General features: G+C 37.0%; 1 long non-coding RNA gene across 1 annotated transcript; it reads right to left on the bottom strand.

The window, feature by feature from the left end:
* Nucleotides 1-206: 206 nt before the first annotated feature.
* Nucleotides 207-3,750, bottom strand: LOC127966203 (uncharacterized). Its single transcript, XR_008155563.1, has 3 exons — nt 3,648-3,750; nt 2,916-3,062; nt 207-2,569 (listed from the first exon to the last, which is right to left on the bottom strand). It is a non-coding gene; the product is annotated as an uncharacterized LOC127966203 (long non-coding RNA).
* Nucleotides 3,751-13,458: the final 9,708 nt, after the last annotated feature.

The following is a 13,458-nucleotide window of genomic DNA, read 5'->3' as shown; positions in this document are numbered from 1 at the left end:
ATCAGGTTTTTTAGGGGGAATAAATTGAAAGAACTGCATTGTTTTTACATTTGTTAGAGTTATCTCTATTTGTCACATTTATATTATTTACATCAAGCTTTTGAATGGTATAGTATTGTATATTGTTATTGAAACTTCAGAATGTTTCACTTGATTATACATTTAGTCAGGAATTGTAGTTTGGAAAAAGTGTTTGGAAAAAGTAGTAAAATGTTTACACTTTATGTGGAATGTAGATGCCATTGTAAAGGTAAAAGAAAATACCTCTGTAGATACTTTAAGGACTCACATGTCCTTTTATTAGGAAGGCTAATTTTGTGTCCAGAATTTTTGATTATTGATCACACGGTACTCCTAATTCTTTTAAACTAAAAGGAATGCGCTCCTAAAAAGAAAAGTAAGCATAGCGCCCTGTGTAACAGTATCTGCCTAAATAAACCTTCTGCTGTCTTTCATAATCCAGTGTTATTTTACAGTTGAATAGTTTACAGTTAGACCTAACTGAACACATTGCTTGTTATTGTTATTGTTTGTGCTATTGTTTATCATTAATTTACTTGTTCTTATTGTATTATGTACTAATTTTTTTTTAAATTTGTTGTTAAAATAAATCAAATTCAGTATGTGACAGGTACGGCAATGGAATGGGGTTCAGTTGAATATTTTTCAGTCAAAAGAGTTTTGTTGTTGTTGGTTTAACCCCTACAAAACGTTCACTAATAATTTTGTGTCATAATTTCATCATTTTAGTCTGTGCTTTGGGTTGTTACTGTAGCTGAGAGTCTATAGTTAGTCACTGATAGGGGTGGGCGGATCGATCTAAATATCGATAGTATCGATGCCAACACTGGTATTGGTATCAGATCGATACAATTGTAATTGAATTGATATTTTAATTTAAATATCTACTTTCATTAAACTTTGCTTGTGTCTTCTACTTCTACAATCCTGAGCAAACGCTGCTTTAACATGCTGGCCCACTTTGCTACTCCTCCCGCTGCTCTGCTCTGCTGTGATTCGTTGTTGTCGTCACGTGACTCACTGACACATCGCGCCAAGGACCAGCGAACTGAGCGAAGCTGATAGCACACTCAGAAGGGGTTCAAGGAATGTAATTGCAAAGGATTATTTTTCTGTGTTTGTTCTTCAGTAATAATTGTGTGCACTTTATTTCATTTGCGTTTAAAACCAGAAAAAAGGGAGAATTTTTTTTATTCTTTATTTTCTATTATTATTTTAAAACGCTGTAAAGAATTAATTCTACAGTGCCTAATAACTTATAATTTTGTGGACTCGATACATTAATAAAAATATTGCCTAAATAATTGATCATTCATCCACCTCAGAAACAATGACATAGACCTACTGCACTCCCCTACACAAAAGTAAAAAGTATCGTATTGGTATCAGTATCGGCAATACTGACCCTATATGTATTTGGTATCGGATTGGTGCATGGCATACAATAGACAAAAAAAAGGATACATATGATATACACATATTGCACTGAATAAGATGGAAGGGGTGGGGTCAGTGCATGTTTGTGTTCAGCATATTTATAGCTCTGGGGAAGAAGCTATACTTAAGTCTTTTTGTGCGTGATTTAATGCACCTGTAGCGCCTGCCAGATGGCAGCAGGTTAAACAGGTGGGAACCAGCATGAGAGTGGTCTTTATCAATGCTCTGAGCTCTGCTGAGGCAGCGGGAGTGGTAAAGGTCCTTCAGAGAGAGAAGAGAACAGCCAATGATTGTTGATGATCAGCTGTATTCCCTTTCTCTGTGATACAGTATATGTCATCAGGCTCTCCACTTCAAGTTGTTCTTCTTCTTCAGGAAAGGTGAAGAAGGAATCACGTGGTCTTTTTCTCCCTCAGAAGAAGTCCTCCTGGGACTTAAAGTTGAAACACATAGGTGACGATGTTAAGAACATATTCTGCTGCCATACTGCATTATTAAAAGAAATAACAATAAGCCACTGTTTTTAACCTGGAGCTGCTCAGAAAACTGCAAGTAAAAGTCTGTTTAGTTCAATGGACAAGTATGTGATAAGAATCCTGCTGGGTTATTGTACAGGTCTGGGACTGCTGAACAGCCTGAACTAAACGAATCGTATTATAAAATATACAAAGAGGTGTTACAGAAAATATTGCATAAGATATTGTGTTACAGATATTTTTATGCTAGCATTTACATGCATTGCTAAACACAGCCTGAACTAAAAAAACTGCTATTTTTCCATATTTTTCCATTTGAACTGTTGACACTCGTTATTAGATGTGATAAAGGCCATGTACTCTGTTTGTGTAGGAATACACGTTATTACCAAAAAAGGGAGAATGCAGGAAAGAATTGCAAATGATATGCAAGCCTATTAAACATTTTTATTACTAATGAGTTACTGTCTATTAATAAAGGGAAGCCATGCGAAAAACATGATTAAAATAAGAGTCTCTGAATAATTTATTTATGAGCAACATATTATCCTGAACTGAACGGTCCTTCGATCCTCCACATCTCCACGTCTTCTCATCACAGATCCGGATCTCAGAGGTAAGAGCAGATTATTGAGCTGTTGATGAAAATAAGAAACGTGCATTACACATTTGGTGGGTTTCCCTCGGGGTACAAATACAACACAAGACATGTGGAAACTGTGATTAAAATCAGTTATTTCATAAAATATTCATTTTTGAACTTTTCTTACAAATATAACCCTTTTATTTCTTAAAAGTGAATATGAACTTGCTTTCTTTGTTCTATACGAGGTCTGAAAACACAGAGCATCTTATCTGCACTTTTGACATGTTTCTTCAGTTTTCTTTTACTGCAAATGTAAATAAAAACTATATTTTTTATTCTAAATGTTGTTAGTAGTTCACAGAATGAAGCAAAAATAATTTCACTCCAATACATACCTACAAATAATAAAGTCAGAAAAATCATGTTGGTGTCTGATGTGATAGCCCTCACTGGGACATGGATTGAGGCTCAGTTGACGACTTCCGAGTGGTTGCAACAATTCTGAGTCATTCAAAACCACCACCTTGTCTGAGTTTTGGAAACTCAGCAAAAAGAACTTCTTTTAATTCATGTGACTTCTTTCACTTCCCGAAACAGAGAGAAAGACCAAACAAATGTTCAACAATGAAAGTTAAGAGTTATTAATCTGTGTTCAGTATTGTGATGCCTTACACACCTTGAGGTGCAAGACATTTCTCCACCCAGCAGCAGCACGAGTTAGCACATTGATTAGGGACTAAATCTAAACCCTATTCGGACGGGACTAGTTTTACAGGGGGTCGTTAGAGAAGTATGTGTTTCACAGACGTACTTGGTGATGTTAATCCTGTCCGAATCTGCCACATCTGTGTTTTTCTCACACAACCTTGGTGTGATAATTCCAGCGCAAATTAGTGGTCCTCTGAGAAAACGAATCCCCCATAAATGATTACTCACGTTCATTTATGCACTCAGCTACATAATGTTTTAATTACATACGTACTTTTATGAAAATTAAACATACGTTAAGTTTTCATTTTCAGAAATGATTAGATATGTATAACATGTTCAAGCAAAAACTGTGGCAAAATGATCATTTAAATGCAATTTTTCTTAAATGCATTAACACTCACAGTCAAGACACTTACGATTGCATTTTGATTCAATGTCCCACAATGAATGTAGCAAAATTCAATGTGCACACTGAAAATGCAGTCCGAGCCGATCACGTGTCCGCCCCTTCCCGCCCTGTCAATCACTGCGTGAACAAGGCGGGGCTTACAGAAGGTCAGAGACTCACATCTCAAGAAGAGGATTCAAGTGAGAGTATCTAATCATTTCTGTAATACATTTTCATTTTAATTTTGCAACTTATAAAGCGTTAAAATTAGTATTCATTTTACATATTAAAACTGGTGTATGAAATGCCAAATTAAAATTATGTAATTTAATTTTCATTTTGGACCAAACGTTGCACAAATGTATTGCAAAATGTAAATACAAAAATGCATTGTCATTTTGCATATTACATCCCAAATTGAATATTGCTACCCATATGCTTCCATAGACAACAAGTTAAACTAAAGGAACCACACATTAACATGGTTTTGCTATACTAGCGATTTAGTATTTATTGAGTAATAATACTAAGGCAATCATTCTGAATGAATGCAATGCACGCATACAGAGCGCGTGATCTCTGTGACGCCCAGATGCACAAATCAGACCCTCCCACCTCTGTAATAAACACGGAGATACTAGTCCCGTCCGAATCGGTACATGAAAATCACAGACGTCAGGTGGTAAGAATCGAAACTCAAACGTAGTTTAGAAATCTAGTCCTGTCCGAATAGTGCTTAAGTCTTAACCTCAATACAGCAGAACACGTGAGTGTAAGGACTTAGTTGTTTGGGGACTTGTCCACTTTCTCCCTCTGTGTGTGTATTGGCCAAACGGTCTTAAAACATTTCATATCAAAATCATATGGTGAGAAATCAAGAAAAAAAAAAACTTAGAAAAGAAAACTATATCAACAGCAATTGTGCATGTTAGTTAACATTTCAAATCCCCACAGTTCTTTCCTTTAATAGTTTTATATTTAAAACTATACTTAAGTGTACACTTAAATTTTGCACATAATATACCTGTACATACATAACTGCTTTTTGTAATATACCTGAACATACGATTGTCAATTTGTATATTGTCATTCCTTACCTACTTTTTTTTTTTTTTTAATTCTTTTATGTGTTTTTTGTTCTGTCGCTGTCACTCTGTTGTACTGCGGAGCTTTTATCACGATAACAAATTCCTCTTGATTCTGATTCATAGAGAATCTATGGGGTATTGTCAAGGGGAAAATTTGAAATTTGAGCCCAAAAAATGCAGATGAGCTGAAGGCCACTGTCAAAGAAACCTGGGCTAGCAGTGCCACAAACTGATCACCTCCACGCCGAATTGAGGCAGTAATTACAGCCCCTACCAAGTATTGAGTACATATACAGTACAGTTTTATAACTGGTCTTATGAAGTATTCTAATTTGTTGAGATTTTTATTAAATATGAGCCAAAATCGTCACAATTGAAAGATCCAAAGACTTAAACTACTTCAGTCTGTGTATTCTGAATTTATTTAATACACGAGTTTCGCAATTTGAGTTAAATCACTTAAATAAAACTTTTCCATGACATTCTAATTTATTGAGATTTACCTGTAGTAAAAGAGTACAAAATAACTCTGCATCATTGTTGATGATGTCTTATCATTTGACACTTATATTACAAAATGGATGAAAATAATAAAATTAAGCTTGGGTTATGTTAAGTTTTGTTTTTCATTTAATGCAAGAAAGAATGTAATTTATGTAGTGTGTCAGTTTGCACCCTCACTTCTTCTTGCTAGTTTAGATACTGTTTATTATAGTGCTCTAAGGATTATATCAGATAGTAAACCATATCATTGCAGCTTGCATAGCAGAGTAGGCTGGCCTTCTTTGTCTAATAAGAGACAAATGCATTGGTATTTAATTACAGGTGCAGCTAAAAAGATTAATATAATGAAAAATATTTTTTTGCATTAATTCTAATGACATATTCTAGATTCAATACAAGTAAAACTTTTTGTTTTAATTTGGATAAGTAGAGCTTATAGCTCATAAAAGTCAAAAATCCAGTATCTCAAAATGATAGATTATAAAATTCGCTTTGATAATTTTAAAACACTTACTTGACAAATGGAAGATGACTTTGTGATATGTAATTGTTTTAAAATGTGTGTTTTGTGATTTGGGTTGAAAATGGCTGTATTGCTGCCCATTTTTGCCAGGACACTTTTGTAAAAGAAACCTTTGACCACAGAGAAACTTTTCTGGTTAAATAAACTTGGGGAATGGGTAACAAAACCTGGTATTTAATCAGTCTCAGGGCTAAATTATGAAAGTAGTACAGCAGTATCGATAAACTCTGACATTAATATTTCTGCTGTCTGTGCTCTAGAAATTAAGAAAACACACACATTCATCCAACTCACACTGAAGATGGCTGATCCATTTTGTCTGTCTTATTTTTTTCAGCTATATCAAAATGCTGAAAGAACACCACAATTATCGCGCCACCACAATGGTGCACAAATTAGTGGACCTTTCCCACTTTATTAATTGGGTGAAGGAGGCAGGCCCCGATGGGCTGCGAGTTTCCAAGAAAGCAGTTAAACGGGCTCTTCTTATAATAAAAATGTGCTCAAAAGAGGAGCTGAAAAACAGGCAGGCCTGGCAGCCGGAGGTCCACTTATCGAAATCTGGTGAGTTTTAGTAATATGCACAAACACATACACCTGTTTTCCTTTTTACAGGTTCAGAAGCATCTTAGCCAGAAAGAGGTGCAGAATGCCACAGCGCTCATGTGCCACAGACCACAAGCTGCACTTAAATTTGATAAAGCCTATTGCTCTGTGGAAGAAGCTTTGGAGCTGCGAAAAAGCATGAATAATTCAATTAAATGTGTTGATGGACTCTCCAGGAAACAGGTCATTGCACATTTTTGATGTCTCTCATTGATACTTTAAAGTCTTAAAAATGTCTCACACCATTTCATCACTAAAAGAGAATTAAATTTCGTTCTTGCGGTTCGCACTCTGTGTGTGTGTGTGTGTGTGTTCACTGCCGCACACACACAGAGGCGCGTTTCAGAGAGCGTTTGAACTCTGAACTGTTATTGTATTTTTGTACCTGAAATAAAGTTAAACCTTACTTTGTTTCTAACTTCAGTAGACTATATTGTATTTATGTTGGCTTGATGTAATGAATTTGTTATTTAACTTTTTACTGATTACAAGTTGCTTTAATAATGTTTTAACTTTATTTGCTAGGATAGTTTTTGCTGTTGTAAGCTGCTGTATGTAAGAAATTCTTGTTGATCCAAAAAATAAAAATGCTTTGTAGCTCATAAAAAGTAATATGATCTGAACTGAGTTATATGATTTGTTGGATCTCACACAATGAACACACAGTTATCGTTAATTTTCATTTTCAGTAACATTCTGATGAAACCACCAAAGCGCTCAGTCTTGGAGGAATCTGTAAACCGTTTCAACATGGCACATCCTGATGACTCCCTCTACCTCCCCAGCATGTCTCAATTAGTTCACACCAGTAATGAACAGTAAGTTAAGATTTTGTTGTAGATCTTTGATAATCGAATATAATAGGAATAATCTGAATTGATTGTTGTGTAATTTTACTATGAAGTTGAGAAATTAGAAATAATACACTTTGTAACAAGTCCTTTTTTATGTGTTTGTTTCCTTTGTCAATCAAGCACCAACCAAGCTGCTGTCTACTACACTGGCTCTTCTTTCATTCAGACTAACAAGGTTTCCAAAAAATATGGACCTTTATTTTTTTTAAGTTTAAAGGTGCCATCTGTCATGTCTGGCAAAAAAAAATCAAGTCATACTCCACATTCCATACCAGATGGGGGCAATATGGCTCAATAAAGTGAATTGGTCTACTCTAGAGTAACAACCGAGAAACGGCATAGTCTCTATGCTCCGCCCCTACCTTCACAACAACACTACAGCCATAGCCGAAGCCTAAGAGGACGTTTTGCCTCCAGAGGAACGTTGGGTGATGTCAAGTGATATTGAAACATGACATCTTCAAGCTACTCCCCTTCACCTTTACCAGTCAATATGTTCCTATTCGTATTGTTCATATTACATTTTGAGTTGTATATACACATTATATGAATTAAATTAATTTGACAGACAGCATACTGTCAACATCATTGGTAAACATCAGACAGCTGATCAAAGCTAGCGCCAACCAACGTAACCAGAGCTGCCAACTCTCAAGCATTCACCGTGAGACACATGCAATTGACTCTTTTCACACGCTTTCACGCCACACATCAATTTTTTTCACGCACAGAAAACCACATAGCAAACAGGACACGGAGACCAACAGACTAGACAGAGCAGGTTAGTTATGATATAATAAAATGGGTAATTATCAAACGCAGCTACAGTTAGCCATCGCTAACATTAGCACGTTTATCGAACAGCCTTCGATACATTTCTATGTTTTAACTTCCCGAAAACAAATACACAAACATATAAAACAAATTTCTAGCGAAATACTAACAGCATCTAACTTACCAATCCAAAATAAATGTTGCAAGTTCGGAGTGGAACCTCATTTCCTTCAGGTCCATCAGTTTTCTCCAGCGATTGAAAGCAGTGCTGATGTTTACTCTGGTCCTTTTCTTATCGGATTTGATTTGTGTTTCCGAGCACGGTTGTTTCCCTGTAGCGGGTGACGCTCTCTTCCCTGAACTGAAATGAACTAGTGGGCTGTACTTTCCACACGATTGACATCAGGTTCAAGTACACGCCCACAAGACGTGCGAGTTATTCATGTATTGCAGGTTGGCTGGTGGTTATGTTGCCCGCATACCCCCTCCCATGGCCGAAACTGGTATTACGACACCTGTCGGGCTGGGGCTAGTAATGCTAATGCTAATTAAGGTTGACATCTCTGCAGCACTATAACTTGACATTTTTTTAATGACATCATTGCCCTTATTTCTTCTCATTCTTTAGATGCGTGTAGGTCATGTTATGGATATTTTTATCTTAATTTTTGCATATGGCACCTTTAAAGCCAGTGCATAGCACAATGCCACGATGGGATGTACTAAGTGCTGTTTTTATGTAGTGTGTCAGTTTGCACCCTCACTTCTTCTTTCTAGTTTAGATGCTGTTTATCATGGTGCTCTAAGGTTTATATCAGATAGTAAACCATCGCCATATCATTGTACCTTGTGTAAGGAAATACTAGCTCATTTATTTTGAGAAGAATCAAATCTAAAGATTCAAATTGCTTTAATTGAACTGAGTCCAAGTTGATTTAGTTTATTCTTCATCAACAGTTCGTCCACCGAACTTAAAATTCAGTTTAAGTTTACTTCATGAACAAGATAATACAAACAGAAAGATAATTTATATGCTACAGGCTAGGTAGCACAGGGTCTGGGCAAAGTTTAATCTTAAAATACAACACACAAGACAATACTTCTTTATAAATGAAACAATAATTTATTGAACTTTTCTATAGGTTATATGGATCTAAAACTAAATGAACACACACACACGAACACACATACACATACAGCTGCAACGGATTTATGAAGTGAGTTAATGAAAAAATACCAAATTCACAGGCGTATCAAGAATCAATAAAAGCAGAGCCCTAGATTATCTTTACAACTTAATAACGACCTTGCACCGTTTCAGCAATAGATAGAGGTTTGTTTGCCTTTACTTGTGGTTGTGCTGCTGGCCGCGGTGTCGTTTCGTCTCCTTGGCTCACGTTGAGCTGAAAGGGGAATCCCGGCTGGGATTCGCGGTTGCGTAGATGACGTCTGGGAATACCCTTTGCCTCGATTGGTTGGTTGACTGCCCGGCGATTTTGAGAGATTCAACAGCTCTTGCCTTGACGGTGGACAAAGTTTCTTCCGAGTCCTCTCGTTTGCGCGGCCTGAGCTTTGGATATTCTGTCACGGAAAGTTGAAGTTCTTTATGACTTGCAAGCACGCTGATGGGTTGAAGAGGGGTAAGCAAGCAAGAAGCAATTCAGGCATGGTGGTTTTAAAGGGGAAGATTTTGGTCTGTCGCACGACATGATCCTCCAATCAACTGGATGCAAGACGGACCGTGCATATCTAAACATGACGCTTCACTTTAATCCATGGGGACATGACTTTTCCATGGACATGACGTTCGTTTTATTTACTAACTTCTCTAACGTGTCGTGCAACACATATTCAAAATACCATCTTTTCATTCAGTTCATATGATTGCAAATATCTCTGCCATTCATTAAATACTAAACTTCCCATATCTTACACACATTTAATAGCACTATCTACTGACAGTCATAAAAACCATGGGATCATGTGATGCTTTGATACACAGGGTCCTTGTATCTTGTAAAAAGAGTTAATTAAATCAGCTCCCTTTTAGGGACTCAGGATGTCGATGTCCCATTAGTTGCCTCATGAGCGGTGGCATTTCGCAACAGACCTTTCCTCTGTTGTATGATCACGTTATCACTTCGCTTAATGTCGCAAAAGTCCTTCAGCCATTTGTTACCCTGACAAAAAGGGGTCCAGACAATCTTGAGCATTGTTTTCCTCAGCTAATCATTAACTGTGTTCAGATCGCAGATGGGAGGAAGTAGGCTCTTATAATGACTTTGTCAGAAGCAGCCGATTCTGCAGTTAGTGGCGTGACTGTTCACCGAGGTCCTACACTTGTATAGCAGAGTAGGCTGGCCTTCTTTGTCTAATAGGAGACAAATGCAGTGGTATTTAATTCCAGGTGCAGCTAAAAATATTAATATAATAATAAATATTGTATATTCTAGATTTAATACATGTAAAGTAAAAAAAATTTTTTTTGGGGGGGGGTAATTTGCTGTCGTTTGATAATTTTAAAACACTTACTTGACAAATGGAAGATGACTTTGTAATATGTAGTTGTTTTAAAATGTGTGTTGTGAAAGAAATCTGGTTAAACTTTGGGAATGGGTACCAAAACCTGGTATTTAATCAGTCCCGGGGCTAAATTAGGAAAGTAGTACAGTAGTATTGATAAACTCTGACATTAATATTTCTGCTGTCTGTGCTCTAGAAATTAAGAAAACACACACATTCATCCAACTCACACTGAAGATGGCTGATCCATTTTGTCTGTCTTATTTTTTTCAGCTATATCAAAACGCTGAAAGAACAGCACAATTATCGGGCCACCACAATGGTGCACAAATTAGTGGACCTTTCCCACTTTTTTAATTGGGTGAAGGAGGCAGGCCCCGATGGGCTGCGAGTGTCCAAGAAAGCCGTTAAACGGGCTCTTCTTATAATAAAAATGTGCTCAAAAGAGGAGCTGAAAAACAGGCAGGCCTGGCAGCAGGAGGTCCACTTATCGAAATCTGGTGAGATCTTTAGCAGATAGCCAAACCCACTGTCCTGGAGTGAAGATGGGTCCTGCTGCCCTTCGACAGTGATCAGCCTGTTCCTCTACTCTGTGGACTGCTCGTTGAAGGTCTCCTCACTTCTATACCGTGGCCGGGAAGTGCAAGACAACATTACAAAGTGTGAAACACTTTTACAAAGCTCGAGACAAAATTTACATTTTGGAAAACATTTTTACCAATCATTAAACACAATTACACGGGGAAAACACTTTTACCAAGGACGAAACAAATTTACATTTTAGAAAACTAATTAACAAGACACAAAACACTTTTACCAGTCCCGAAACAAATTTACAATGACAGATTCTTCACGGAAAGGGAATGTACAGATCTGAAGTGACGCGGTGAAAGGTGTTGTTGTTGGTGGTGAGTGCGTTAAATTCGTGTTGTGGAGTAAATGACTTAAATAAAGTTTATGGTGACCGAGATGGCCATGCCATTTTTGTGAGTGTTGTAGTAGTCATTGTTTTGTTTGCATTTGTCTGTTTATATATATATATATAGTCGTACACTTATTCATAATTATCTTACTTTACAGGTCAAAAAGCACAAAACATGTGCAACATTCGGTCATGTGATACTCTCCATCACAAAGGGGGAGTATAATTGCATGGCCGAATTTCTAAAAATCCGTGGAAGCTTTGAGGGGAGCCAGTCAGCCCTCTTCTTTTTCAATTCGAAGGGTGAGGTGTTCAAGGGCCTCCTCAAAGCTTTCACTGCTGCATGGGAGTTTGTGGGCCTCCCAAAACCGGCCCCAACTTTCATGGCCTTGAGGACCTCTATGTCGACACAGGTAAGTGTACATTTTGATACACACACACACACACACACACTGTCTCACTGTCATACATTCTCTCAAACACTTTCTCACACACTCATGCATGTTTCTGTGAATTGTGGGGACTTTCCATAGTCTTCTGTTGTTTTGATACTGACCAAACACCATTTTTATCCTCTAACCCAATCCTTACAGAAAAACCTGTTTGCATTGTTACATTTTCAGATAAACATCATGTAGTATTTTATTTTAATTTTTCCCTCATGGGGACCGAAGGCTGGACCCCACACAATTAAAAAAGTTTCAGGTTTTATTATACTTAAGGAGACAATGTGTTCATCTTAATGTGGTATAAACAAGTGTGTGCAACACACACTCTCTCACACACACTTTGTCTCTCTCTCTCTCTTAACTCACACACTTTCTCTTTGTCTCTCTCTCTTAACTCACACACACGTTTAGGGTGCTTTTTTGGCATTACAAAAATATAACAGGTACAAAAGTAGAAGTTAATAAAAGTAATACAGTAAACGGTAAGTAATACGCTAAAATAAAAAGCATTAGTAATAGTCAGCTGCAAATATGTCTTGACCCCAAAAAAATTCTATTAAGTGTGCAGGAGATGGACTGGGGGTCACTTATTGTCCCTCATGTTGTGTCAGGTGAACACATATTCAGCTGCTAGAATGAAGCAGGCTGCACATTACACCAGTAATACAAGCAGTTTCTCATTGTTTGACAGAGGCTGGAATCTCTGGTGTAAATATACAAATGTAGAATAAAATGTTCCACAATTTTTGAGTATTTTATATAAAAATGTCCAATCCCACCCCAATCACAATAAAGACAAAAATGTTAATTTATGGGTTGTCATATCCACACCAAGTTAAACCTTTCATCTGATCGAGCAGAATGTTAACGTCATCTTGAGCTTCACCAAGGTATCTCTGGCTAAAACTAGATAACGTTAAGCTGTGTTCACACCAAACGCGAATAGAGCGTCAAATTCGCATCTACCGCATCTAGTTTGCCGCTTGACCATTTTGAGATCATTCGCGCGTGAAATTAACTTCACAACAGACGCGAATTCGCATCATGGGGGGGCTTCATCCAGCTGAGTTCACGCAGCATTTTCAACCGCCATTTTTATTCGGATAATTTTCAAAATATTACTGTTATTGTGTCATGAAATGTAGTTTTAAAAGTATTTCAGGCGAGAATGTAGTTGTTTTAAACTCAAATATGTGGTTTATTTATAATGACAGCGTCTATTTAAAAAATGTGTTTCGCCGATCTCGGAGATGAGCTCCATGCGATCAGCAGGAGCTCCGTCATCATGTATCCGCCGAGAGCAGCCTTACCTCGGCTAGATCTTCTGACATTTGCCACTGGCTCTGATGTCTCTTTAGTGGTTCAAGATAAAATATAATTTGTTTGGGGTAAAATGAAACGTTTCTTATCTATGGCCAATTTATCTATTAATATGTTTTGTGTATATATATATATATATATATATATATATATATATATATACACACACACACAATATATATATACTTTATATTCCAGTCTCTACAGTAATATGAACTTTTGTCATATAGCTCCGGTTGACTGCTCACTGACAACATCAGTCGTTCCTCCTTGTTG

Source organism: Carassius gibelio, chromosome B10 (assembly GCF_023724105.1).
Source record: "Carassius gibelio isolate Cgi1373 ecotype wild population from Czech Republic chromosome B10, carGib1.2-hapl.c, whole genome shotgun sequence".
Lineage (NCBI taxonomy): Eukaryota > Metazoa > Chordata > Actinopteri > Cypriniformes > Cyprinidae > Carassius > Carassius gibelio.
Note: the sequence above shows the minus strand (reverse complement) of the source record. Positions and strands in the feature narration are given on the sequence as shown.